Source organism: Passer domesticus, chromosome 1, assembly GCF_036417665.1.
Source record: "Passer domesticus isolate bPasDom1 chromosome 1, bPasDom1.hap1, whole genome shotgun sequence".
NCBI classification, from domain to species: Eukaryota; Metazoa; Chordata; class Aves; order Passeriformes; family Passeridae; genus Passer; species Passer domesticus.
In genome coordinates, this window is record NC_087474.1 from 22771194 (window position 1) to 22797837 (window position 26644).

Consider the following 26644-nt stretch of genomic DNA (forward strand, 5'->3'; position numbering starts at 1 on the left):
AAGTTTATGTGAGTTTTTGCTGAATTTATCCATTGCAATAAATCTGTAAAATAATAGTTTTAAGCTAAATCAGCAAGGTTACTCTGAATTCAAGCATTTTATTTGACAGCAAAAGAAACCTAATAAGGACTCCTGCAGTATATCTGTACCAGCTCAGACATTCAGAACATAGAAATTGAGCAAATACTGCCAATAGGAAACAATATCACTGGAGATCTGTATAATAGTATCTGAAAGCCTCTAACTGCAAAAGCTGAATACATTGGTAAACGTATGGGAAAAAATGGATCTGGACAGCCAGGTTCCCACTAGCTCTGTTGAAGTCCACTGAGTCAGAGGCTGGACCTTTCTTGTTGCCTTGGAAATACATGATAGTCCTAATTAATTACAATAGGCTTTGGAAAGGCATAAAAATAACTGAAATGCAGAAAAACGTGAACTTGTCTTCCCTAAACCTTAGTTTCCCCATTTGTGTTTTGAAAATATAAATATATTTAGGATATATTAACATATATTAAACAAGCATTTTGACGCATAAAGGAGCAAGAATATATCTCTAAGATGTGTTCCAGCACAGCAGATACACAAGCTGTATTTGGAATTTGCCATGGTTCTGCAAATGTGCTTGCTGTACACTCAAGAGCTGGTCAGACCCTATGATGCTAACAAACACCATTTTCATCAGGCAGAGGCACCTCCAAAATGTTTCCTGTAGTTGCAGATTATTGTCTGATAGGAGCTGTCTGCTTATGTTGCTGTGCTGAAAGACACCCACAGTACAAAGACACTATGGAGAGGTCCATTTTCCCAAATTCAAGCTGTCTGAAGTTTAGACAGCCACTCCAAAAGAACAAGCTGTTTTCCCTCCATAGTTACTCAAGGCTAGGCACTTCCTGAGAATTAGTCACACTACTGCTTTTAATCCTCTGGTTTTAAGGCCGGATGACTCATTCTGTAAGTATCCATGTCGTTCTAAACCCAGCACCTATCTTTATGATCGCTAAAGGGAGGTGAGATGCATGCCCTCCTTGGTGTAGGGGAATGTGCCTTTCCTTAAGGGAATTGTGCCTAACCAAAAGACATCACAAAATGCTCTGTGCCCTCCCAATTGGAGTGGGTGGTGGTAGTTAAAAGCAACAAGTTCACCTTTTTGGGGGTGGATAAACTGTAGGATTTAACCCAGGAAATCAACCTAAGCAGCTTAGTTTTGGAACCACATCCTCAGGTTGTGAACCCTATGTTACTAATACCAGAGTCATCAGAACTAAGACTGTGATTAGGAGATTTGAGGGAATTGAAACCACTGAAAAATTTAAAAGACAAATAAGGAGACTTACTATTATCTTGGTACAAACAAGATGTTTCTAATGGCTTCAGTCTGAAAAACCTTCAGTGCTGGCAATACTCAGCTTGAAAAAATGATGCATGCGTGATAATAACCCTAAAAACCAAACTTTTTTGAAGGTCTGCAATTAGGTTATTTGGGGGAGCCTCTGGATCCCATGTCCAAAGCTTTCCATAGTGTTCTGTTCTCTTACTCTTGCAGAAATCTCTCGATTCTGGGCTGCTTCTGATTGTAATTAAAAGGAAATAATGATATAAGGTGTATCTTCTTTCACAAGGAAGAATGACAATTATAAAAGGTAAAGAAATACATTAGACTCAAGGAAATAGAGATTATGAATTACAGGAACTATACTATTGTATCAAACATTCTTTTAAATCAGCATGTTTTGTTTCTTATCAAAGGTTTTCTTTTAGCTCCCAGTTGCACAAAATACCTTTAGAAATGGCTGCCAGGATTCTCCATTCTTTTTGTGTTTGTTCATTTTATTGATGAGTTGGAGGTTAATGTTAGAAAACAAGCAAGAATACCATGCCTCAAAGTGTGCCATAAAAGGTAGCTGAATATCATCACTCTGTGGGAAAAATCTGTAGTGACTATATTTTGGGTAGAACCACTGACTGCAATAAGAGTTGGAATGAGTACAACCCAAAAGTTGGCTCTGTTTAACGTAAGAAGGGAACCTGTTCTGATTTGTATCCATTTCTGTAAAAAGTCTGAATTACAATGATTGGGTGAATTATTTGCTTTTTTTGTTGGTATTTTTCATTGCAACAGGCTTTATCTAAATTAAGTCTTTAAACCAGAGGGTCCATAATTCAAGGCTTTTTTCAGTGTCGCAGTTCCACAAACAAAGTCCTTCAATCAGGATTTTTCAGTGAAACTTACAGGGTAACAGTTGGTGATGAGAGGCAGTCTTGCAAAATTTGTTGATATAGCAAAGTATTGTAGTAATTTAAAACACACAACTTAGGAAATGCAAAGCTCTTTTATTTAACCTTGAGGTCAGTTTCCTTGAGCATCTGAATTACTGTTGAAGCTGTTAACACATCCTGTGATCAGCTTGGGAAAGAAGCAGTTTCCAGGGGAGTTTTGCTGTATAATTGGGCCAGACTCCTTTTCAGCCCTTTTGGTCCTGAAATGCTGCAGCAGTATAGAAAAAATAAGGATTTCTAGATGTTCCACAATTTTAGTTGGGTCAAGAATGTCATCACAGAATCATGCTTGTGGCATTCTGAGATCTGATATCTAAGAAAACTAAGAAGCAGGGGAGCAAAAATGCAAGAAATAATCAAGAGAAAGTTGAACGTATTTTCAATAAGGTAAAAAACCATAAACCAGCATAAACTGAGGAAAAACAATCATTACCTTTTAGTTTCAATTAAATTAAAATTATGCCTGTTATTCACAGAGTTACAGAATGGTCCAATTGGAAGGTATCTTTGGAAGTCATCTGCTCCAGCCCCCCTGATCAAGTAGGGTGACTTGCCCTGGAGTGTCCAGATGGCTTCTGAATATCTCCAAGAGTGGAAACTCCATGATCTCTCTAGGCAACCTGCAGCATTTGTTCATGTAAAGAAATGGATGAAAATAAAGACTTTGGTTTTTTTTCCTGACAGGTCTTCCAAAAGTACATCTCACTTCTGTGAATCATCAGCTGCTTCTTTACCTCTTATTTTCCATGTTTAATTGATATTGATGACCTAATGGTCTCAAGATACAGGGAAAACTGATTTTAGTGAACTTCACATCTAGTCTGTAGATGCTTGTTTCTGAAGAGGGAACATTGTCTCCCACCACACAAAATAATACCTAGTCTGTAGCTCTGGACACAAATGCACAAATACAGCTTCAGGGCTTTGTGTGTGTCTGATGGAATCCAGACGAGCCAAGGGAATTCCTCTCTGTGGTTGAGGACTGCAGGAGAACTGTGCTTGTTACAAGAGGGATCTCTAGAACTGATATATAACAGGACAGGGACAGCTGAGCACACATGGTACCAGGGAGGACCCTTCCTCATTTCTGTAAGTGAACAAAATAAGGAAAAGGACAATAAAGAGAAAAAACACACAATATAATAGAGATTCAGATTTGAGACTGGCAAAAATTAATATTATTAATAGAGACACTTTTTATTCCCTGCCAACATACACAAAAGAAGGTGGAACTATGATAAGTGGAGTGGTTGAGATCCACAGTAAAAGGCTCAGCTTTGCACTATGGCATCTTTATGTCCTCTCCAAATATAATGATCAAAGGTCAATGTATTCTACTCTTTGGTGGTAATTTGTTTAACAGTGAAACTTGACAAGGAAGTTATTATCCCCATTCCTATGTGCAGCTCTGTTATGGAACAATTATTTTTAAAAAATCAACCAAACTAATATAGGGAAAACAAAACAAAACAAAACAAAACAAAACAAAACAAAACAAAACAAAAAACCCACGCTTAAACCCCAACAACCTAGCCTACAAGGTAGTGGCCAACAGAGAAAAATATTTTGCTCTCTAGGCTCCCTCTTCTGGCTCTGGACTAGTAGCTTTCTAATGAGTACAGTTGCTGGAATCATACTTGTTTCTGTTAACTGAATAACTACTTTAGTGCACAAAGAAATTAAGAGGAAATACTGGGGAAGTGGAAGAAATTACATTCTTGCTCAAGAATAGAACTAAATTGATATCCCAAGTAAAGGTTAACATTTGTAAGGTGTGATGGGAAATGAAATTTAAAAATTATTCAGTTACTAGTAAATGTACAACATTCAATATGTTAAGAGGTGATAAATGTTATGCACTAGATTCAGTAAATATTTAAACCAATACCCTTCTACAGCTTTTGTGACTCATTTGTCATTAACAGGTGTCCTTTTCCCACAGTAGCTTCAGTAGACCATAAAAAACTATCTTGAAGCCTAAAAGATGTTAATCCTGTGCATTCAGAAATCGTTGAAAAACATAAGCACAATGAAAGACCTGGCCACGTCAAAGAGGGAATGACACAAAGCTGCAGCAGAACACGGGTGCATATTTGGCTTAAGGCATGCCTTTTTTTCCCCTCTGGTAATAAAAATTAGAAAACAGGTCACCGCTTGAGGAAAAATGAAGTTTTGGGTGTGGGACCTTCTTCCTCACCTCTCAAGGGCTTTAAATGTGTACAGAGGTAGAGACTTTACTAATGACATACCATTTTGGGTTTCTGTTTACTTTTTTCAACCAACAGAGAAGCTAAACAACGAAGCTTGCATGTTCTGCTGGGTTTTTTTCCGAAGAAGTTCTTTACAGATTTGATAAATATTAAAGGATTCAAAAAAGTGCCTTAGAAAGCATTTTAAAAGGCCCCTAATGCTGTGGGAAAATTTACAGTTAATCACTAGCTAGTTCTTGGGGAGTGCTGGGTAGTGTAGCGTGCTAACCCACAATAGTCAGAAGGAGCTGTGGGTGCCTCTGAAAATGAGGTCAGAATTCTTTCAAGCCAGAACTGCCCGACCTCAGGTATCCGATGAATTCTTGGATTTATCATGCTATTGCACAATAAATAGCTTATACTAAGAAATTAATTTGGTCAATGTTTGTTGGTTGGGTTTGGTCCTGTAGTTGTTGAATCCATCTTTCTAACCTGCTGGAGAACTTTTGTCTTGATCAGAATTGCCAAGCAGTTACAAAGATATCCCACCACTTGGCTTCCAGGCTGCTGGGCTCCCACTGGGATAAACTGAAACCCATCCTGTCATTTCAGTGGGGGGGACAGGGAGCACAATGACTGCTATGAAAGACATTGATTTCAAAATAAAAGAAAAGAGGGGACCCCTCCTTAAAGAGAACCATGAAATATAGACTGAAAGGGATCCTTTTCACTGCAGATTCCCTCTGCGTTGCCTGATTTGCTTGCTATTAATGACCTGAGAGCAAAGTGTTCTTGGCTTAAATGAGTTTCATCCCTGAGCTTTAAACAATATATCTATCCTTTTACCCACCTCTTGAACCTGTGGTTTCCACTGCTGTATGCAGACATACATGAATATGTCTTTCTCAATATGGAACAGGGCTGCAATAATAGATCGCTTATTTCTGGATTTCAGGAGCTTTGAAAAAAATATATGTACAATGCCTACAAAGAGGAAGTATACTGTTTAAGGATGTTGTTTTCTAACAGTTGAACTAAAACACAGGGGCAGTATGAGTTCCCCTTATTTCTAGGATGCCTAATGCTTTCAACTACATTAAAATATCATTAATTTCCTTTGAAAAGTTCACATATCTCTGTGGTTTTCAAATAGGCTTAGAAATTTGGTGGCAAAGTAGTCTTGGAGTCAAGAAAATGCTTTTTTGGGAACTATGTGGATCAGTCAAATTATGAAATCAAAATCCTAATCTTGTCCCTCTTTCAGATGGCACAGCTCAGTTTTGGCTCAGTAGCAAAGTTTCCTGAGATCTGCTAATGCTGAATGTACATTTGTCCAAACTCTTAGCCCTGCTGTCAGCACCTGGAACAAATACTCAGCTAGGACTCACTAAACAGATTCTTCTCCTTGTGCTCCTGCCATCACTTTTATGGGCATCCATTCATTCTGGATCTGCTCTCACTGGGATGAATGACTTCTTATTGTATTTTCATGCAGATGGCTCATTAACTTGGGACTGCAGAACCTGAAAAGGATTCTCATTCCTTTGGGCAGCCAATGCTGTCTTGAGATTTTGCTGCTGGCTTCCACCCAATTCAAGTATTGAGTACTGGCATAGGTGCTTCTACAGATAAACGCTGCTGTGGTTTGAGTAAGGGGCAGAACTTCTGTCAGCCAAAACATGTTAGGACTATGTTTTACTGCACTTTGTTGTTTAAATTGAGAATATAAATTTCCTCTCTCTCTTAAAATTGTGGTTACATCCTAGAGAACACTGCTGTGATGGAGATACCTCCAGGGTCTGGATCACAAGTCCTGTGAGGAATGGCTGAGGGAGCTGGAGTTTAGCCTGGAGAAAAGGAGGCTGAGAGAAAGCTTATCACCCTCTACAGCTGCCTGAAAGGACATTGTAGCCAGGTGAGGGTTGGCCTCTTCTCTGAGGTAGCAAGCGACAAGATGCCAGGAAATGGGCCCAAGTTGTGCTGGAAGAGGTGAGGTTAGAAACCAAGAAATATTTTTTTTGCTGAATGGGTAGTTAGGCATTGGAGCAGGCTGCCAGGGAAAGGGGTGGAATCACTATCTCTGGAAGTGTTCTACATGTGTGGATGTGGCTTTTATGGACACAGTTTATTGGTAAACATGGTGGCGCTAGATAACAGCTGGACTCCATGATCCTTAGATGGCTTTTCCAACCAAAATGATGCTATACTTTTCAAAAACTGTGTAGGTAGGGAGTTTGAATCTTAAGTACCTATACCCTGAGGTGGGAAGTTTGTGCACTTTTATCCCAGGGTTGACTTGTAAAGCTAGAATATTAATGAGCAAACAACTAATGAACAATCATTTTGTAAGATCCAAATGCATTCTTCAACTACCTCTTGCAGTACTGAATTTCAGTTTCAGTCTGACTGCATGCTGCTGAAGGAAATATTTCCTTTCATTTCTTGGAAAAGCACTGCTTTTGCATTTCTTTTTTTTTTTTTTTTGTCTTCTGTTGCGCAGCAGGGGACAGCAGATGGATGGGCTGTGAATTCCTGTGGTTTTCTTGAGAATTCACAATATTTCAGTCAGGTAACTTTAAACTTTTAATTTTCTTTAGAATTAAAATACTATCCACCTTTACAAGCTCTGTGTGTACCTGAGACTATTTATCCTCTGTGTTATCCATCATTTCACTCTCTAGTAGAAGACTGTGAAGGTAAGTTTATACACAAGGGACATCTGAGCAGAACTGAGCATATAATTTCTGATTTTTTGTCCTGTATCTTGAACAATGGGTAAGTTTTGCTGCCACCTGTAACGAGGTAAGACAGAATTGCATTTAATACCACTATACAGGCAAATGACCATTGCTAACATTAGTTGCTGACAAGAAATAAAAATGCATTTTATTGCAATTCTGTATCTTCCTTTGAAAAGAATCTAAATCTATAATCAGAAAAAAATGTTTTTAAAGTATTATTTCTCATATGTTTATCAAAAAATGGTTGTATTCTCCAGTATTCAAACACCTTTAGCCATGGTACAAGAATTCCTAGAGAACGTGCAGCAGGAATTGCTGCTCCCTACAATATTTGTTCATTTTTATCTTGTTCTAATGAAGAAAACAGCTGTGAAAATGATGGTTGTTTTATTTCCTTCTTCACGTGTTATCAGAACCTTTTGAAAGCCACTACGCTTTTAATAAGCAATTACATCTCCTATTCTTCCAGTTGGCATTCAACTTTGAATACAATACCTTTTCAAAATAAAACTTCCTCTTTCAAGACAAGAGCTCTAAGTGTTTCTAATAACACCATGCCCATAGCAGCAACTGGGAAATCTAACTATTATTTTTTACTACCCCAAAGTGCATCTGTTCATTGTTGCTTTGATTTTATTATTTAAAAAAAACTTTAATCCAAACAAGCCGTTTGCCCAATGATCCATGATTATTTGACTTCCTTATTAATTTATTATCAAAACTTCTTGAAAACCACAGAAATTACATCTCCCACATTGTTTTTTATCTACAGATTTATAACCTTCCCAGATCCTTCCAGGTATACAACGTTTACTTGCACTTTGTAGTTTCCGTCAGGTTCTGATGAGGCCATGTAGACATGTTGTTCCAAATCCCTTCTTTGATCATTTTTTTTAACGTCCAATAACAGCACTGCAGCAGTTTTAAAGATTCTGGATATGATTTGTACCCTGAAGCATATATTGTTCATACTGTTTAAATCTCAACTTTTTTACAGCCTAATTTCTTCAAGTTTCCCATCCTTACCCACTCCAGTGAGTTATATCAGCTGATTTTTTGGATTGCCCAGACTATCTTCCAGGATAAAAGGCAGAAGACTATTAGTCTATATTCCTTTGTTATAGTACTATTCTAGAATTTTCTGCTCTGATATTAATATAAAATATTTTACCTGACTTCTTAGTTTGGCTAATTTAAACCCATTGACATGCTCTCAGTCTTCAGTTAGGGTAGGATAAAACTGAAGCATGAGGCTGCCAGCTATGGTGCTGAAAGACAGATATTTCAGTGGTGGCTTCTCTGCTTTTTTGTTCACTGTTGGGACAAAGCTAAAGGAGACATGCTGTATCTTTTGAATTAGAGCTAACTAGATGTCTTGACCATTAATCCTCTGGCATGTAGTTGAAACAGGGTCTCAATAATTTGATTTTTAGCCAGGTTTTGATAGAGACCACCATCCTGTGTTCTGACTCTTCTCTGTTTTCACAGTGCAAAGCTGGGCTTTAACATGCTTTAATTACAGGCTTTAGCGACTGAAGGAGCACAGGGATTTTGTTTGATCTCTTAGTACAAGCCACATCATTTTACTCTTACTATCTGCATCACAGTGAGTATCACTCAGCCTGTGCTGAATGCAATACCATGTGTTCAACTATATTGCAATTTTCACCTAAACATTTTTTAAAATTTTTTTTAACAGATACACCAAGAGACTGAGAATCAACTGTTTGTGTTGAACAAGATTAAGCCATGAACTCATGGGCAGGGTAATGGGATCTTTAATCTAAGAGGCTGAACCAAAAGCTTTCAACCTGCATTTGTGAGAATTTTGTTCATCTCTATATTATCCATCATTTCTTGGCTAGGTTTTTTCCTCCATTTCCTTTAAAGACTGTCTGACCAACATTAACCTGCCAGATAAATCCCAACACTGCAGAACAGATTATTCTTTTTCAAAAAACAATAAAATGTCATTTACAGGAAAAACATGAGAATTTTGAAATTTTCATTTATTATGCATTTTTTTAACAGCAAGCTATTGAGTGCATGGTACAAATCTGTAATATGTTAAGACAGGATAAATTATGAATAAATTATTTTAAATTTTTTTTACAAATCATGTGATTCGTAAAAAAACTTGGAAAATGCCAATGTTTTCTGAATTGTGCTATCATTAGAGGAGGGCCAAAGAGAAGGAAGGGAGGAAAAATAACCCAGAAAAAAGACAATGGGAAAAGAGAGGAAAGAGCGGAAGAAAGGGAAGGAAGTGAAGGAAGGACCAGGTACCTTCAGCTGCATCTGCAATTTTTTTTAGATAAATGTGTGAACAAATGAGAAGCTATCTGCCTTCTTCCAAGAACTGTGAACATAAAGATAACATTCCATGCTACACAAACAGCAAGGAAATATTATTTAAATGGTATGAGAAAAAAAATTAGCAAGGTCATTTTATGGTACTCTGTAGTGACTTAATCCTTTGTGAATTTTCAAGCTTATGTCAGTTAAACTACATACAGGTTTACCTGGATCAATTAAATAAAATTATTGAAAAACTGGGGTTTGTCTTATTAGATAATCTATCAAATGGAAGTCACAGTGGTTTTTTTCCCTTTCTATCTTTCCCTTTCTCTCCTGCTCTGATTTTGCATTAAACTAGAAGACTGGAAAATGTTAAAACTCGTCTGTAAGAAAAAAAACCAACCAAACAAAAAGAAATGCAAATAAATAAAAATTAAAAAATCCCAGGACCTACAACCAGAGGTGGGATCTACGAAGGGTTTTATGAATAATCTATATAAATTTGATGTCATGTTTGTAATAGATTAAAGGTTTGCTTGGAAATTCTCCATTGAATGCATTAGCTAAGCTAATTTTGGCTTATCTTAAAACTAAATATTTAATTAAAATTTTAAAATTTGGTTTCTAAATTTTGTCTGGAAAAGTTGATGCAATGTGTGGTATAGTTACAGTAAGAGAGAACTAACGTCTGAATTCCACAGTTCCTCTCATGGCTTTTTGGGGAGGAAATTAATTATCAAATATCCTGGTCTGTTTGATTTATTTTCAGTCATCTGAGCATTTCAAGCATTTCCAGCTATTGATTGAAAACTTTCTCTAATAGGAAACCTTTTTTTTTTTGTTTTAATTGACCACTATATATTCAGAAAATTAGTATATATTTCTAAAAGCAATCTCATTAGTACAATTTATAAATTCCTATGAAAATGTACATCATCACCTGGAGCATAAGAACGTCAGGGTATACCATCCTTAAAACAATGGAAATCTGCCTATAAGAGGAACCTATCCTCTAAAAGGTAGGTGTAAATACGGGTATAATTATTTGTGACTAATTACAGAGACTTTGTGAGAGTGAGTGCAATTACTAAAATATTTGGTATAGGTGCATGGATGAACAAGTGCATGGGTAATGGATTTCAAACACAATATACTATATTCTATTTTACCTTTGGGGGAGTTGCCACATACTAATTTGAAATAATAAAGGAGCTGGGTAAAGATATGTGATCTTCTGATTTAATGATGCAATCCTCAGAGCATTGCTCCTATGAACCTCACAGAAGAAAGGGATTTTTCATAGGATTTTCCAGTTGAAAATTTTGGCTGAACTCCAAAGAATACTGCCAACATCTTGGGAGATTAGCTCAGTTATAAGCAATCAGCAATCCCATTTTTTGACTTTCTTCGAATGAGTGTCTGGACTGTATAATCCAAATGCTGAGTCACCTCTTTGATCATGATAATGTTCTTGTGAGAAATAAATAACAATAAATTACCTAAGTAGGAATTAATTTCAGGTCTTTTGGCTGCTATTCAGTCAACCAAACCATTAAAACATATGTCAGACCTAATGTTTACTTTGTTGATCTCATTCACCGAGACTATAACTTCAGATGAAGTCTGCAAGACAGCCTGATGTCTCAGCATAGCTTGCTTGGGTGGATAAATAATAAACCACATCAACATAAATAAACCATTTAAAGAAAGTTTACACCTCCCCTCCTGCCTCATTTATTAAGTGTAACTATGCATTCCATAACATGGGGATATAGGAATATTAGGTTCCCAAGGATGTCCACAGCTGAATATTCATTTGCATGAAAATAGGATCTGAATTAATGACAACATAATTTTTCCTCATATTCTTGCAATTTGAACAGGAATAGGTTTAACTAGAAGAGTTAAACCTATTCTTTTTATGCCCAGAATTAATGATTGAACTAAATAAAATTAAGAAAATCCGATAATTCATACTTTATATATGGTATTCATGGGGATGATAAAGAGTATAAAGAGTATTCATACTCTTTATAAAGAGTATTCATGTGGGATGTACAGCAGTTTCACTGATTATCCATGTCTTCTTCTCCATGGCATTTTAGTTACATGCATGTACTACACATGGGTCATCACAGAGTCATTTAGACATAGCAGAGCTCTTTGTAGACAAACCCTGAGCAAACAGAGAAGCCTTCTTCAAAAACCTATTTTGAATGGCTCTGAACGATCTGATGATTTGGGCTAGAGGAGGAAGAAAGCAAAACTGCCAGTCAGCTGCTGAGTAATGGCCACAAAGCCACGAGTGGTTCATGGTGCCCATGGAATCAGGGCTGTCCTGCACGCTACCAGCTGGAGTCACTTTTACCATTGCACTGTGCCTTGCTAAGGCAGGGTCAGCCATGGCCATTGTGTGTGACACCAGGGATACAATACCTGCTGAACAACCATATGTGGTGAAAGAGAAAGGAGCTCAGACTTCTTTAGCTCTCTCTGGGAAAGCTGTCTCTAACACAACCACTTAAAATCCTAGCAATCTGGGAGGCAAACTTCAGCATTTCATTTGTGCTCCATGCCATTATATTCTCCTCTACAGGTATCAGAGAATCTCTAATACAAATGGGAATTGGATTCAGTATTTCTTTTGCACCCTGCAGCACAACCAGCCCTAATTCCTATTTAGATCTTCTTTGTCCTTTTCTGCTACTTTTTTCCTGCTGTCTCACAAGAGTCTGAATTAGTCAGCCAGGACAAATCTAATCTTGTGACACTTTGCTGTGATTAGTTTGGCAGGCTACAAACCATTCCCAAGCAGTGCAACCTTGGTTAATAAAACCCTCTCTGTTTCCCATAGACTAGGCAAAGGGAAAGTAAGAGCCAGCCAGCCTGTAGAGCCAGCAGAAGAAAGCTGCTGTCCAAGAATGGCTAAGGGGCTTGTGTGCCACATGCTATACCTGCAGTGTTTCAGCAGATGAACTGAGCTGCAGCATCAGGGTTCAAAACTTTTTTATTTACCTGTGGTTGCTCTTCTTGCTTGACCTCCATATATTCCTCCACCTTACAAACAAGGATGGAAAAATCTCACCTAGAGATTCTGATAACATGTTAATATATTTTATTTTGTTTTAAAAAAAAATCAATTTGTATTTGGAGGACATGTTCGGGTAAGGTTATCCCTCACAGAAGAATTCATATGAATACTGTGAGGAGGAAGAGGACAGCAACATGTGGAATAAATCAATATCAAGTCCAAAACTGTTTTTTTAACATCCCTGTATGCATGAAAGTATTTATTGGGCTACATAAAGCAGTCTTTTTCCTTTGCTCTCTTTCCCTTGAGGGTTAAGTCACTTCCTCAAGGACTGTCAGGAAGATGCTTCCTTCCCTTTACAGCTGAACCCTCTATCAGGGTAGCCTTGTTCTGGGAGAGTGTTGCTACAAACTTACTCAGTTAGCATTTTACATCCCCTCCTGACCTACCCAGAGCTAGTCCTATTTCAAAGACCTCTTGGAAACAGTCCCATAATAATCTCTCCTTGGAGAAAGGTCAGCATGGAGCTTCTGCACAGTAGTGGACAATCAGTATGAGCTACAGCATTTTACAATTTGCAACATTTTTTTTTGCCTAATGGGAACACTGAAGAAGGCTTAAGACACATATTGGTTAGATAGCACTAACAGCAAGCAAGAGCTGTTGACCAAGTGGATAAACTGAATCTATCCATCAGACACTAGCAAGCTCTTCCAAATTTCAGGTAGCCAGTCATCGGGAACCCACTTCCTTCCCTTCAGAACTTTAAGTTCACCAGAAGAATTTCCTTCCCTTCAACTGTGACTCCCTGTCCTCTAAGGCAAAGCCTTTTTATAGCAGCAGCTGCAACTGCACACAGCTGGTCAGCTTCCTGCCCCTCCTTGGGGCTGCAGTTAACTCCTTCCCTGCCTCTCGGTGTGTGTGGACTGTACACGGCTCCTCACTGTCCTGGGCACTGCCCTGCTCTCCATGGCTATCTGAGCTTTCACAAACTCTCACTGCACCATTATATTTTATCTCCTACCTAAAGACTGAGTATATTCCCTCATAATTTAACTTGCTTGATTAAACAAACAACTTTTCCCATTGAAGTTACTCCTTGCTTTTTAAAGACTGAACCTGGGGAAAGAAAGCATAAATGATGGAAGCTTTGACCATATAATGATGCTTTCCAGAAAGGCATTGGCACCTGGCTGCAATGTGTTGATACCTCCCAGAGCGTTGCTGTGTACCTGGGATTCCAGAGGCACCGGCAGGGTCAGTTCACTCCAGTTATATCACTGACATGCATATGCATGCTCAGGTCTGCATCTACATCAGTCTTCAATAAGTGGTTCAAGGAACAGAATATCTTCAATTGTGTTATTAAGGGTGATTAAAACCCAAACTCTGGAAAGACTGACATTTTCAAGGGAAAATGTTTGTAAATTGGCTGGAGTATATCTGAGAAATGTCTCCACATGTGAAAAAGAAGTGTAGCTCCTACATTTTTCCTGTTCCTATTCTGCTTAAATTTGCAAAACTACTGGTTCACTTTTGGGCAGAAATACTGTCCATTTCAATCTGGTGATCAATTTATTTTAAAGGCATAGCTAACTGGAAAAAGAAAAATAGATTAATAGCTGAGGATTTTTTTTTTTTCTAAAGCTATCAACAAGAAAGCAGCCTCACATTCATACCCCAGTACTGCAAACAGTCAAACATCTGATACTTCCTAGGAGTGTGGATAGCGAGAACTCTCCACACAGTGTCTGTTCTTTGTGCATATGCAATTCTAGGAAGCCTGAGATAATTTATCATCCTAATATCTCAAAAAAATCTGTGCCTGAGTATCTGCAAAAGGGGTGACTATATTAAAACTTATATTTATTTAAAGTTATTGTTCATGGATAGGAGCTCTAAAAACAACCAAACATATTTTCACAGTTACATAATAAAGCCAAATTTGAGTTTGTTATTAGACACTGAAATCTGCACTTTATTGCACCTAAAAGGGGAAAAAGTCTAAAAATAACACTTAATTATCTGCTGGTTATTTCCAGACACACAAAGTGCTGAGGTTTTGTCCTTCTTAAGAAGATTATCTTCGCTTTTTCCTCTGGAATGCATGTAAAACAGCTCTTGCCTTGCTGCAAGCTTTAGGAAAAAAGTTCACTGCTAAATTACCTGTTGTCTGGGGACTTAACATTTTGCAATAAGCTGCTGAAATTGCATTTTAATAAGGAGTCTTGACCTGTACTTTGTATTTCCCTTCAAGGCTCTACAAGCCATTTTGATTATGGAGGTCCTGACCTGGGAAGCTCAACCTGGATAACCACAGCCAGAGGGGGATAAAATGCAACACCTAGGAGATTTCAGTAAACAGTAAAACCATTCCAACTTAATCTGTGCTAAAATGCTTGGAATGTGAGAGCCACCGATGATGCCCCTTGTCTGTGTGTCTGACTGAATCCTTTCTTTTCTGGGAGGAAAGCAGAGCCTGGGAACTAGGCCAAATGCCTGCCACTTACCTTAAATTGATCGGCCACTTTAAGATTAAAAACACTGTAAACTGCAACACCATGAAAACAAGGCTTCCTTCACATTAAATGCAAAATGCAACATTTGACTTGCTGTGATGTCTTTTTCCATTTTGCTCAGTGTGCAGTTTTTCCATTTCTGCTCAAAGGTAGAAGCCAGCAGCATCTTGGCCAAGTATTCATTATGGTTTATATAAAAATAAATTTATGGTTATTTAGGAGTTGGCACAAAAGCATGTTGTTTCTGGAGAAGAAATATAGTTTTGAAACAGTTTAAAACACTGGATGTCTATTTGAAGTAAAAGCTATATTCCATCTTTTCCTGTTGTATTTAAACAAGTATTGAAGTATGTGATTGGGATAATCGGCAGGTAAAATTCTCAGTGGTTTTATGTAGTGTAAATATTTAGTCAATTCAAGAATTTACATTGTTCTGCCAGAATTATTTCATTGCTGCAATAAAGATAAGTGTGGAGATAAAATAATGGAACAAAGTCATCATTCATTGAAGCAGGTGCATCTACATAAGATTAGTTTTTTCCTGTGTATGTCTTCTCTGGAAGAATTGGAAAACAACAGTACCCAATGGCTATTCAGCAGAAAAAATTAAGGTTGGATTTATACTCAAATATGGATATTCCCAGATAATAGTAATGGCAAAGTCTAGTAGAATTTGTATCGTAGATTTAACATAATTTCCTGAATTTAAATAAGAAAATCAAAGAAGATATCTTTGAATCAAAAATATCAAGTCTATATTGCTGGATGCTTTAATTACATTATTTGAATGGTTTCTCTCTGCTGTGTCTTGACACAGTGATAACAATCTCCATCATGTAAGGCAATGGTTTTTCCTGTAGCATCACAGCGCTGGTGCTGTGCATGTGCAGGCAGTGCTGTGGGCACACTAGTGAGCCTGTTCAGCTGGGCTGTGGTGTCCATATCAGCTCCCTGGGGACCACCCTGAGCGTGCACTCAGGGGCCCAGGGCAAAGGCAGGGGGAGCACACTGCTGCTCTGCTGCTGCTCTGTGCCTGCCAGAAGCTGGATTTTCTCCCTTCTCTCTTAGGGGAGTAATTTGCTTGTTTTTAATCCTTATCCACTCATTTTAAGGTCAGAGCAAGTAGAAAAGACTCATGACTTTCTGATCATGGATGTCTTAGAAGCTGTAAGATGCTGGCCCTCCAATGAGTTGGCTTAATTAGGGGGAGTTCAGCCAGCTAAAGGGGGCCAAACATAAAACAGAAAAATATACTCCCATGGAGGCAGATTAAAGTTGGTTAAAAGAAGAAAAGCTCATGTTAGGTTTATAAAACCTAATACTCATGAGTGTCTGATTTTAGATTCGTCTGTACATATTTCTGCTTGTGTGGCAAGCTCTGAAGTTACTGAGCAGTATGGCCATGGTGCAGGAAGACAGACAGCTCTAAGGCCTGGAGGTCTCCACTCATAAGTGCACAGCTACCTGGGAGGAGAAAGAGCAGAGACATCTCTCCTCTGAACCTTGAAGAATTGTTTTGGTGCCTTCTTTCCCCCTACATGGAAGAAGTCAAAAGGAAAAGAAAGCAACTATTGCTCCAAACAATTTGTAAGATAAACTTACAATGGTAGCATCAATTTCCTTTTTGAAAATGCAGCCAGTAACCTTGGAGACCTTATTCTGTTTTCCACCAAGATAATACATAAGCCCACTTGTGGATTTATAAGCTACATTGAATGCCTCTAGTGAGAATGTGTCATCTGAAGGATGGAAGGCAATAAAGAATATGTACCTCAGTATACATCCTGGTGTGTGGAGATCCCTCAGAAATACATAAGGACATTGGGTTAATCAACAGTCTCACAAAACGCATAGCCAAAGGTGTGGACTGTGGAAAATAATGGGAGTGTTGCTTTTGTAAATCTGTGGATTTGAAATTCCTGAGCTATATGATGTGTTTTCATCACAGATTCTCTGTGGGAGAATTTTGAAACCATGTAGACTTTTGGTACTTTAGGCATCCTTGGACAATGAGCTGTAAGATGTAATTACATGCTTTATATTCCTCGTTTGTTTAAATCTGCTGTCTGAGAATTTTATCTGGTGATTCTTTATTCTTAGGATAGGTGTAAATGAGAAAGTTACTATTCCTATACATCCTCTCCTTTCACTACCCTCTGAATTTCTACTCCACCCTGCATAAATTGTTTTTCACCAGGTCTAAAAGTCCCAACCCAAGCAATGTCTACATGTATAGAAGTATTTCCATACTCTGATTATCAATATTGTATCCCTGTACCTCTTCTAGTTATGCATAAATATTTAGAGAAGACTTCCCAGAACAGTAAACAATATTCACTTTCTTTGGAACAGGATGATAACATAGTAGCATAATGTTGTTTTCCCACTTTATTCTTCCTTTATTTCCCAAGATGTTTTTATGGGTTTGTTAGTTTTTTTGAGGCACCTTAGGCATGGAACCAATATCTTTGGAGAACTAACCAAAATGAGTCCAAGATTTCTCTTTTCAGTGTCCTTTTTAGTGCACAGCTACTTTATCAAGTAATATCCCAAGAACATTCTTTTTTCCTCCTTGTATTAGAGCTCTGTAGAGACTGCAGGTAGTGAAGACTAACTATTTACTTATACCTTTGTCCCCTAGTTGCTAATTACCTTTTTAATTAATGGAATTACCTCCTTCCAATGGCATTTAAAACAATTTCTGTTGAGGAGCACTGCCAAAGACTATTTGGAAGTTCCCTGAAGCTGTATAAACCATCAGATCTTTTCTAAAATAGAGTCTGGCAAAAATCTTCCATGGACAGAAGAGGTGTGATTTTTCTGCAAAAGGTTTGTCAAAGTCTCTTCTGATAGATTCTAATAGATATTTTAACTCAGTCTTTTCCTGCCATTTTTCAGGTGCTGAAGAAACATTTGTTCAAATTTTGCTAAAACCAGTTTAAAAATTGAAACATATTGGCCAGCTTTCATTCCTTTAATTTAGCTTGTTGTTGGGGGAACTTAAGTGATGACATAGCAATATAGTACATCTCATAGTTCAGCAACATCTGGTTCTGGTGATTTGTTCCTGTTTATTGGATGGATTTGTTTGAAACTTCTGCTGACACATGAATTTGATACAGTGCCTCAAATTCTTCCCTTCTGAAGAAAGGCTGTGTGGATTCTCCCTAAGGCTCTTTGTGATGAATATCAATACAATAACTCATTTAGCAACTTTGCCATGGCTAGATCTTTCTCAAGTGTTTATTTTAAACTCTGATCACCTATTTTTCAGGGTCTGACAGGCTTTCTGCATCAGATATATTTGAAAAAGTTGGTAGTCTTAGTTTTTTTTTCTGCTCAACTAGCTATTCCTCAAACTAGTATCTGATCTGTTTTATTATGGCTCTATTTGCCCAATCTTACTCTAAGGTTTTCCTTACCTGAACACAACTTTCACTTTTTGCAAGATCAACTGCCCTCTTTAAATTTCTAATATTCTCATCTACTGTTTAAATATGATGATTTTGTGGGGTAGGGTTGGTCAGGCTCTTTGTGCGACTGTTCAAAAGTCTCTTTGGATTGGTATTATTCAATCATCTTGAGATTATAATATGATGGCAGTAAACAATCTTCATGCCACATGCAAACATTATACCCTTTTAGATTACAGTTTTTGTTTTTATTTTTAGATGTGCCCTCAATTTAATGAAATGCTGTTGAAGAGGGTAGCATATCTTTCAGGTCCCTTCCAACCCAAGTTATTCTGTGAAACTTTCAGTCTTGCTGCACAAAGGATTTTGAATTAAAAAATCCCTCCTGTCCTATAGGTCCTTCATTGGTCCTGTTTGTACTGCTTAGAACTACATCAAGAGTTGCCTTTTCTCTTATAAATTGTTAATTAGTTGGTCTAGGGTTAAAAAAAAAAATAAACTCTGCAGATATTACCATGCTTTTTGTTGGCTCCCTTGCCTCCCTTATGTCTCTCTCCCGTGTCACAGTCATTGTTACTCTCTGAGCTGGACAACTGGTGGGAATGACCTGACGTTATACACTTAATATTTCATTCTTGTGGCTTTCACCAGTTTCTGCCTTCTACCTGCTTTTTTAATATCTTAATTTCTCATTTGGTATTTCAGCTCATTCAGCCATTGTTAGACTTGTAGCATATGTTTAAAAATCCTTATAATTTTCTTGTTGGCCTGCATGTCTGTTTTTACATCCTCTGTTTAAATAATACTTTGCTTGAAGCTGTTCTTTGCTGCTTTCTTCATTAATTGTATCAACTTCTGTTCTTTTATTTAAGGACACAGGTGTTTATAACTTCCTATCTTGAGGATGCAGTCTTCCAAAATCTCCCTCACTTGCCAGCATTCTTTCAAACTCAAAAAATTTCCATTGGATCTTTTCTATTTTTAGTGTCAGCAGCCTGATTCCATTTTAGTTTAAATGAAGATTATCCTTCCTGCTCTATTTATTTTTAAAAATCCTGTCAGAAACCAATCCCTTGTTTCCTTTATTACTTTTACGGCCATGCACTGAAAGCAAGTTTGCTGTTTTTCCTGTTGCATTGATTGTGAGAAAGAGCCACTGCCACAATACCAAGCACCTCAGCAGGAAGTACAAGAATTGCTTTTCAGATGTTGTAAGGTTTGGAAATTGTATATTGAAAGTCAATACCTGTATTTGAAATCTGTGAATTTTATTTTTTAATCTATGATGTTCAACTGCTAAGCTTTAAAAGCTGTTAGAAGTTAACAGAGCAGAGTTTAAGCTCTGTTAACTTTTTCTTTCACAAAGCCAAATTGTATTCTTAGAATATGTATTGATTTTGCATGGCCTGGTTTTGGTAGTGGAGTAAGAAATGCTGGTAACACCTTTGTCATAACATATTTAAGAATGTTCCTAAATATATAAGAATGTTCTATATTACCACCATTTCTAATTGTCCCAGCCTTGGCCAGCAGCACAAGCATCTTTGGAGCCATCGGGGGCTGGCTCTGCTGGACATGGTGGAAGCTTATGGCAGATTCTCTCAGAAGCCACCTCTGTGTCTCCCCACTGCCATAAACCAGGCCATGCAAAACCAATACGGCGCATGTCAAAATTTGACCAAGCCTGGAGTCTACAAGGTCTCCCTGAAATTAATTGTCAAAACATAAATGCTTCTGAAACTGGCCAAAATGTAGAAGTGAACTAGAATTTATCTTTTTAGGATTAAAAACTGTTTAACTCTGAAATTAAATTTAGTGCAAATAATTTCTTAAGTCGGAGACTAAATTTTGAAAACAGAGGTCACTGAGGAGTTTAGTTGGAAACTTCTAGTTTATGAGTAGCTAAACTACAAGTTCACCTCGGGTCCCTTAAGAAGTCTAAACAGAAATACTTGAATCCATGAACAGGGAACACTGTGTAGGTGAAAATGCAAATACAACATCCCAGTTCACTTTTTCCTTTGTCCCTTGCCCTACTGAAAGTGAAACAAATGCAATATTTTTGAAGGAAAAAAGTTAAATATCTGTCCACTAAGTGTTAATGAGAATTGTATCCCGTATGTCTCTTGAGCCTTTGACATACTTCCTTTCAGAATCCAAAATGACTGATATGCTTCTGAAAATGTTATCCAGGTGTCACCTCTTTTTTCTTAAATAATATTATATTTGAAAAAAGTAACAATTCAATCTCAGAATTATACTTCTGAGATGTAAGCAGAAGTATGACAATCCAGGGGCTCACAAAAATATCTCAATATCCTAGGGACACAAAGAAGAGATCACAGGAAAAAGAAGAAAATTTCTGATCTCATCAGTTTTCTATCAGTAACTTAAATTTTTAGTAATTATAAGGACCTCGTAAATTGTTTTTTGTGATTGGATCTGCCTCCAGAAAGTTATCTGCAAAGAAGCAATCATAAAAATGAACAGAAAAATGTTATTTGCTCAAATAAGGAGCATGTACCTGCTTAAACAAAACTCCAGAAGAAATAAAGCACAGCTTTAGTATAATACCTAAAAGCTAAGTGGGATTCATTCAGAGCATCAGAGAGTCAATCATAGAATAGTTCGGGTTGGAAAGTACATTTAAAGGTCATCTCATCCCCACTGCAATCAGCAGGGACATCTTTGACTAGATCAGGTTGCTAAGAGACCCATCCAACCTGACCTTGAATTTTCCCAGGGATGGGGCATTCACCACCCCTCTGGGCAACCTGTTCCCATGTTTCAACATACTAATTGTGAAAAAAATGTAAATTATTATATCTAACCTAAACTGACTCACTTTTAGTTTAAAACAATTAGCCCTTGTCCTATTGCAACAGGTCCCGCTAAAAGGTTTGTTCCCATCCTTCTTATAAACCCCCTTTAAGAGCTGAAAGGACACAACAAAGTATCACTGGGGCTGTCTCTTCTCCAGACTGAACCACCTGAACCCTCTCAGCCTTTCCTCATAGTAAAGGTGCTCCAACCCTCTAATGAACTTGGTGGCCTTGTTCGGACCCATTCCAACAGGTCCACACCTTTTCTGTGCTGGGGACCCCAGAGCTGCATGCAGCACTCCAGGTGGAGTGCAGAGCAGAGGGGCAGAATGCCCTCCCTCACCCTCTTGGTCAGGTGTCTTTGGATGCAGCACAGGACACGTTTGGCTTTCTGGGCTATGAGTACAATTTTATGGCTCATTTCCAGCCTCTCATCCATCAGCACCCCTGTGTCCTTCTCTGCACCGCTGCTCTCAGTTCCTTCAGCCCACAGCCTGTATTGACACTGGGGTTTTCCTGACCTAGGTGCAGGACCTTACACTGGGCCTGTGGTTCACATGGGCCCACTCCTCCAGCTTGTCCAGGTCCTTCTGGATGGCATCCATCAAGTGCACCACACAGCTTTGTGCCATCTGCAAACTTGCTCAGGGTGCACTCATTTTCTTTGCCTGTGTCACTGAAGACATTAGACAGTGCTGATCCCCACACAGAGCCCTGAGGGACACTACTTGTTGCTGATTTCCATAAGGACATTGAGTTGTTGACCACTGCAGTGCCTCATACCCAAAGTTCCCTGAATATGTTAATGGCTGCAAGCCACAGTTTGTCTACTGTTTGTGCTGTACACAGGACAAATGACAGTCAAATGTTTTAAAGTTCTTACATAGCAAAGCACTAAGCAGTAGGAACAACAGGGTTTTTTTTTTTTGTGTGTGATTTTTTTTTAAAGGTCACATTTTAAAACTAAATTTAAAAGTAGAGAAGGAGCTAGGAAAAGGAGAACAAACATGGTTATTACAGCTCTTCATACAGAGTAAACCAGCAAATAACCTGCAATTGCTACATCATTTTCTACTGAAAAAATGAATGTCTGTGGGTCCTGGACTGGACTTTTTGGATCTTTAACTAGGACCTCAACTAGGATATCAGCAGTATTCTTCTCCAACCCTGCAACTTGGAACAAAATAGTCATCTTCTACCTTGGAAATGAAAGAAGTGGTCCTATGTTACAAGCATTTAATTGTAAAATTCCAATAGCTGTCACCTTTGACATCCTCCTTGTGTGAGCTGTGGAAGGGAAGGAAAGACAAATGTTGAAAAAGTGTCTGGCAGGCTCCTGAAGTCTCTTTGATTTATCCCTGTTCAAAATTAGCCTTAGGAAAAGGAGTGCCCTATACCTGCTTTGAGAAAAAGGTAAAGACAGCTGAAAGAAAATTTGCTTTATGTAAGAAACAAATATTTTTCACTAAAATTATCAGTCTTGAGAGAGTTTTGAAGGTAATTTTCTTCCTATTTTGGAGAAAATTGGCCAGGAAAGTAATGAAGGTATGAAAGCTCACCCAGCCCTCTTCAAAAACAAACCCCCCAAAACAGGGTAAAGCTGGGGCTGTCCTGTGTTTTTCCCAAATGTTATTTTGCTGACATATGTCTAGCCTAGTGTGATTATGCCATGTTTCACTGAATTAATCAGCTAGAATGACATGAATCATAATAAGAATTGACAACCTACTCTGTTTTCTTTGTACAGGCTTCAAAATTCAGCAATGAGCACCACTCAGAAGCAGTGGATTGAAATCACACACAGATTTTGGACAGTCATGAACATGAACAATTAAACACACAGAATGGAGTTTCAGAATGAATTGGAACAGTGATTCAATTCTTCCCATTTTCCCAACACTGAACAGCATTCTAGACATTCATGATGTGAATGTTATTCTCTAGATAGGCCAAAATGAAGCAATATTAGAGAGAAGCAAAAATATTATTTTGCCCACTTTCTAACTCATGTGTCTTCCAAAGCAATATGAAGGGAGATCATAGCATACTCAAAAGGGGATATGAGCAAAAGCTGGGGAAAAGTACAAGTTTTTGCGTAAGAGTGGGTAACCTCTTGAACTATGTGCTTTTGTAAAGCTCAAAAATTATCTTGTTTATTTATATGAGTTCTTAAAATCAAAACTTGTTAGCTCTACAATAAGAAATATTTTACATTAAGTACAACAAAAACTTTAACTGACTTCTCCCATTACAAAGACATGGTTGAAATAGATCCAGAAGAAAACCAGTCCTATATCCAAGCCTCTTTATCACTGAGCAGTTATTTATTTAAAAATCATAAAAAGAATCATTCTTCAAAGCAGCATCCGAAAGACTTGTCTCATCAGCACCAGAAGTTGTCTAACCTGTTTTTTCCTTCAGCAACAGGGATTCACACTTTCTGGGACAATCTTACACTAGTGCTTTCACCAGTTTTGAATTTTTTAACTTCCCTTGCTAGTTTTTCCCCTTCCCTTAAGTCAGAATTTGTTCCAGATCTGTCTGTAAACTATGCTTTAAGCCCTCTTTGTCATCTTTGTCTTTACACGTCCTTCTATAAAGTCATGAGGTACCTTCCATAAAGTCATGAGGTACTTTTATAAAAGTCTTGAGTAACTCTTCACACTTAAACCTTCCTCAAAATACAGCCCTCCTAGAGGTCTTCCCCACACCAGCTTGCATATTCTCCACACAGGCTTGTTAACAGCCGGTGAGACAAAACTAAGTTAATTGTAACAAAGTAAAGACTGCAGAATTAATGAGCTATGCTATTTAAATCTCCCACTTTTGGTAATTCAGTGTCCACTTAACTCACTTCTCTGTAATCTCCAGCATATACAAACACCTATTCCAGGCTGCTCTGGACAAAGAAAACTATTTTCTTTCTGTAAATCCCTCAGTTATTATTGTCACTTTGCAGTGACAGGAGTAATGAAAAACACATACTTCATTTATATGGTGATGGGTTTTTTCTCCTTTCTCTGAAGCATTGGGGAATGTGACTTGAAATGTGTGTGGCCAGGTGGCCAAGGTGCCTGGGAGGCCAAGAAGGCCACTGTCATCCTGGCTTGTAGAGTGTGGCCAGCAGGACCAGGGAGGTGACTGTGCCCCTGTAGCACAGTCAGTGCCAAGGCACTGCCTCAGCACTGCCAAGGCCATACCTCAAATATGGGGTTCACTTTTGGCCCCTGACTACAGCGGGGCCCCTGACTACATTGAGCAGTGAGTTCAGAGAAGGGCAATGGGGATGGTGAAGGGTCTAGAGCACAAGTACTATGAAGAGAGGCTGAGGGAGCTGGGAGTGCTTAGCCTGGGGAAAAGGAGGCTCAGGGGAGACCTTATCACTCTCTACATCTTCCTGAAAGGAGGTTGTAGACAGGTGGGGGTTGGTCTGTTCTCCCAGGTAACAAGTGATAGCACCAGAGGAAATGGCCCCAAGCTGAGCCAGAAAAAGTTTAGATTAAAGGTTAAGAAAAATTTTTAATGGAAAGGGTTGAAAAGCATTGAAACAATCTGCCCGAAGAAGTTGTAAAGACCTTACTGCTGGTGGTATTAAAAAAATGTGTTGCTATAGCACTTGAGTACATGGTTTATGGTGACCGTGGTGGTAGGGTTGAGACAAGGGTACAACTTAGCAATCTTAATGGTATTTCATAACCATAATGATTCTGGTTCTATGCAATTGCAGAGAAGAAGCCTAGATAGCTGTGCTGGAGGTGAGGTTACCTGAACCATGCTTACGAGGATTCTGAATGCATTTGGTGTGGTTGGGTTTTTCTTTCAAATATCTCAATAGTTCCAAGTTTTAGAGAAGCAACAAACTTTTACCCTTGTCATGTTCACAATAGGAACCCTACAGTATGAGTGTCAAATCACAGGGGAAAGTGAAAACATAATGTCCATTGCTGTTTAGAACCTTTTGCAAAAGCCCGTGACGACCTACCTGTAATATAATACAATGACTGAGAGACTGAGGCTGGAACAGGCTGTCAACAGAAACACATAAAAGCAAGGAAGATGTATCTGTCATGTAGATTTACTATGTTTACTATTTACTAAAGCAAATAGGCAACTTGTGTTTTTTAATTTGTTGATCCATGCAAGTAAGATTTCCTATCTCTAAGACAGAAAACAACCATCAATAAAATAGGAAGAACTGTACAGCAAAAAATATTTTGTTAATGATATATCACTGGCAACACAATCACATGCATTGTTTTAGTACATGATTAAATAAGTGAACAATTATAGCCATTTTGAACTGGCAAATTTCCTTGATCACCGGTATTCCTTCAAAGGAACTCTGGCTGATAAAATGTCAATAAAGTGCTGCTGCTCAGGCATATCAGATTGCACTTGATTACTTATAAAAAAATATTTGCAGTTGCAGTTTGACATACAATAAAATGGAATTACAAAGGAGACCGGTTTACTCTTTGTTAGCAGCAGCTGCAGGTATTAAATCAGCTGCTCCAAGAAGAGCATAGCTTACAGAGCACTTCAGCTCATTTTTCTCTACCCAACTGTTTGAATATAGAGTATCTGAGCCAACTTATTTAAAACCTTTGAGGTTTTTACACTGAAAAAAAAGAGGAAAGAATGAGGTGACATGAAAAGTAGACCTGGGATCATCAAGGTTCAGAAAACTAAAATGTTTTAATAAATTAAAATAAATGAATTATTATATGTTATATTATTCATTATAATAAATAAATTAATGCCCAATTAAAAAAAATCATGCTTTTTGGACCGTGGCCGTCTTCCTCCACTCTTCTGTAAAACAATGTTTTCTCCACTGATCTAAACTGAACTACGGTGTATTTTGTAAGTGACAAAGCACATTTCTTCTGTTAGACCTGAACATGAAAATTAAAGTTGTCTGTGTCTCATTTTTAATGTGGTTTGCATTTTTCATCCATTTGTGTCAAAATACAGAAGCCTGGCTTAACAAATATTAGCAATTTGATTTAAGCAATAGCAACACAAATACATTAAAGCACACTTTTGCAAATAAGCACATTTATGCAAACAAGAACATGCAGTTTTTCAGTTTTTTTCTCTTAAGATCCCTTCCATGCTCAGATTTTTTTCTATCAATTATCAATTATCAATTTTTTCTATGATGTGTGACTGTGGACTGGAAGACAGATGTGAAGACTTTCTGGTGCATGTCACAGAGTTGGGTGTAGCATAGTGCAACATTGATGGAAAGTTATTACTATCTAATGAGCATACAGCAGAAAAATGAAATATGTGTTTCAGTCCAAGTGTCTACATCACCACCCCACACATTTGCTGGCAATCTTGTCTGT

General features: G+C 37.9%; 1 long non-coding RNA gene across 2 annotated transcripts in view; it reads right to left on the bottom strand.

Moving 5' to 3' along the window:
- Positions 1-522: 522 nt before the first annotated feature.
- The window catches only part of LOC135294627 (uncharacterized), a 50683-nt gene continuing 24561 nt past the window's right edge, over positions 523-26644 (bottom strand). The window contains exons 3-4 of one of the 2 annotated variants that reach the window (XR_010356701.1): positions 6843-7261; positions 523-3367 (exon numbers count right to left, since the gene is read on the bottom strand). This is a non-coding gene — a long non-coding RNA (uncharacterized LOC135294627). Of the gene's footprint in view, positions 3368-5319; positions 7262-26644 lie in introns of both variants that reach the window. The other variant, XR_010356700.1, reaches the window with a different exon arrangement.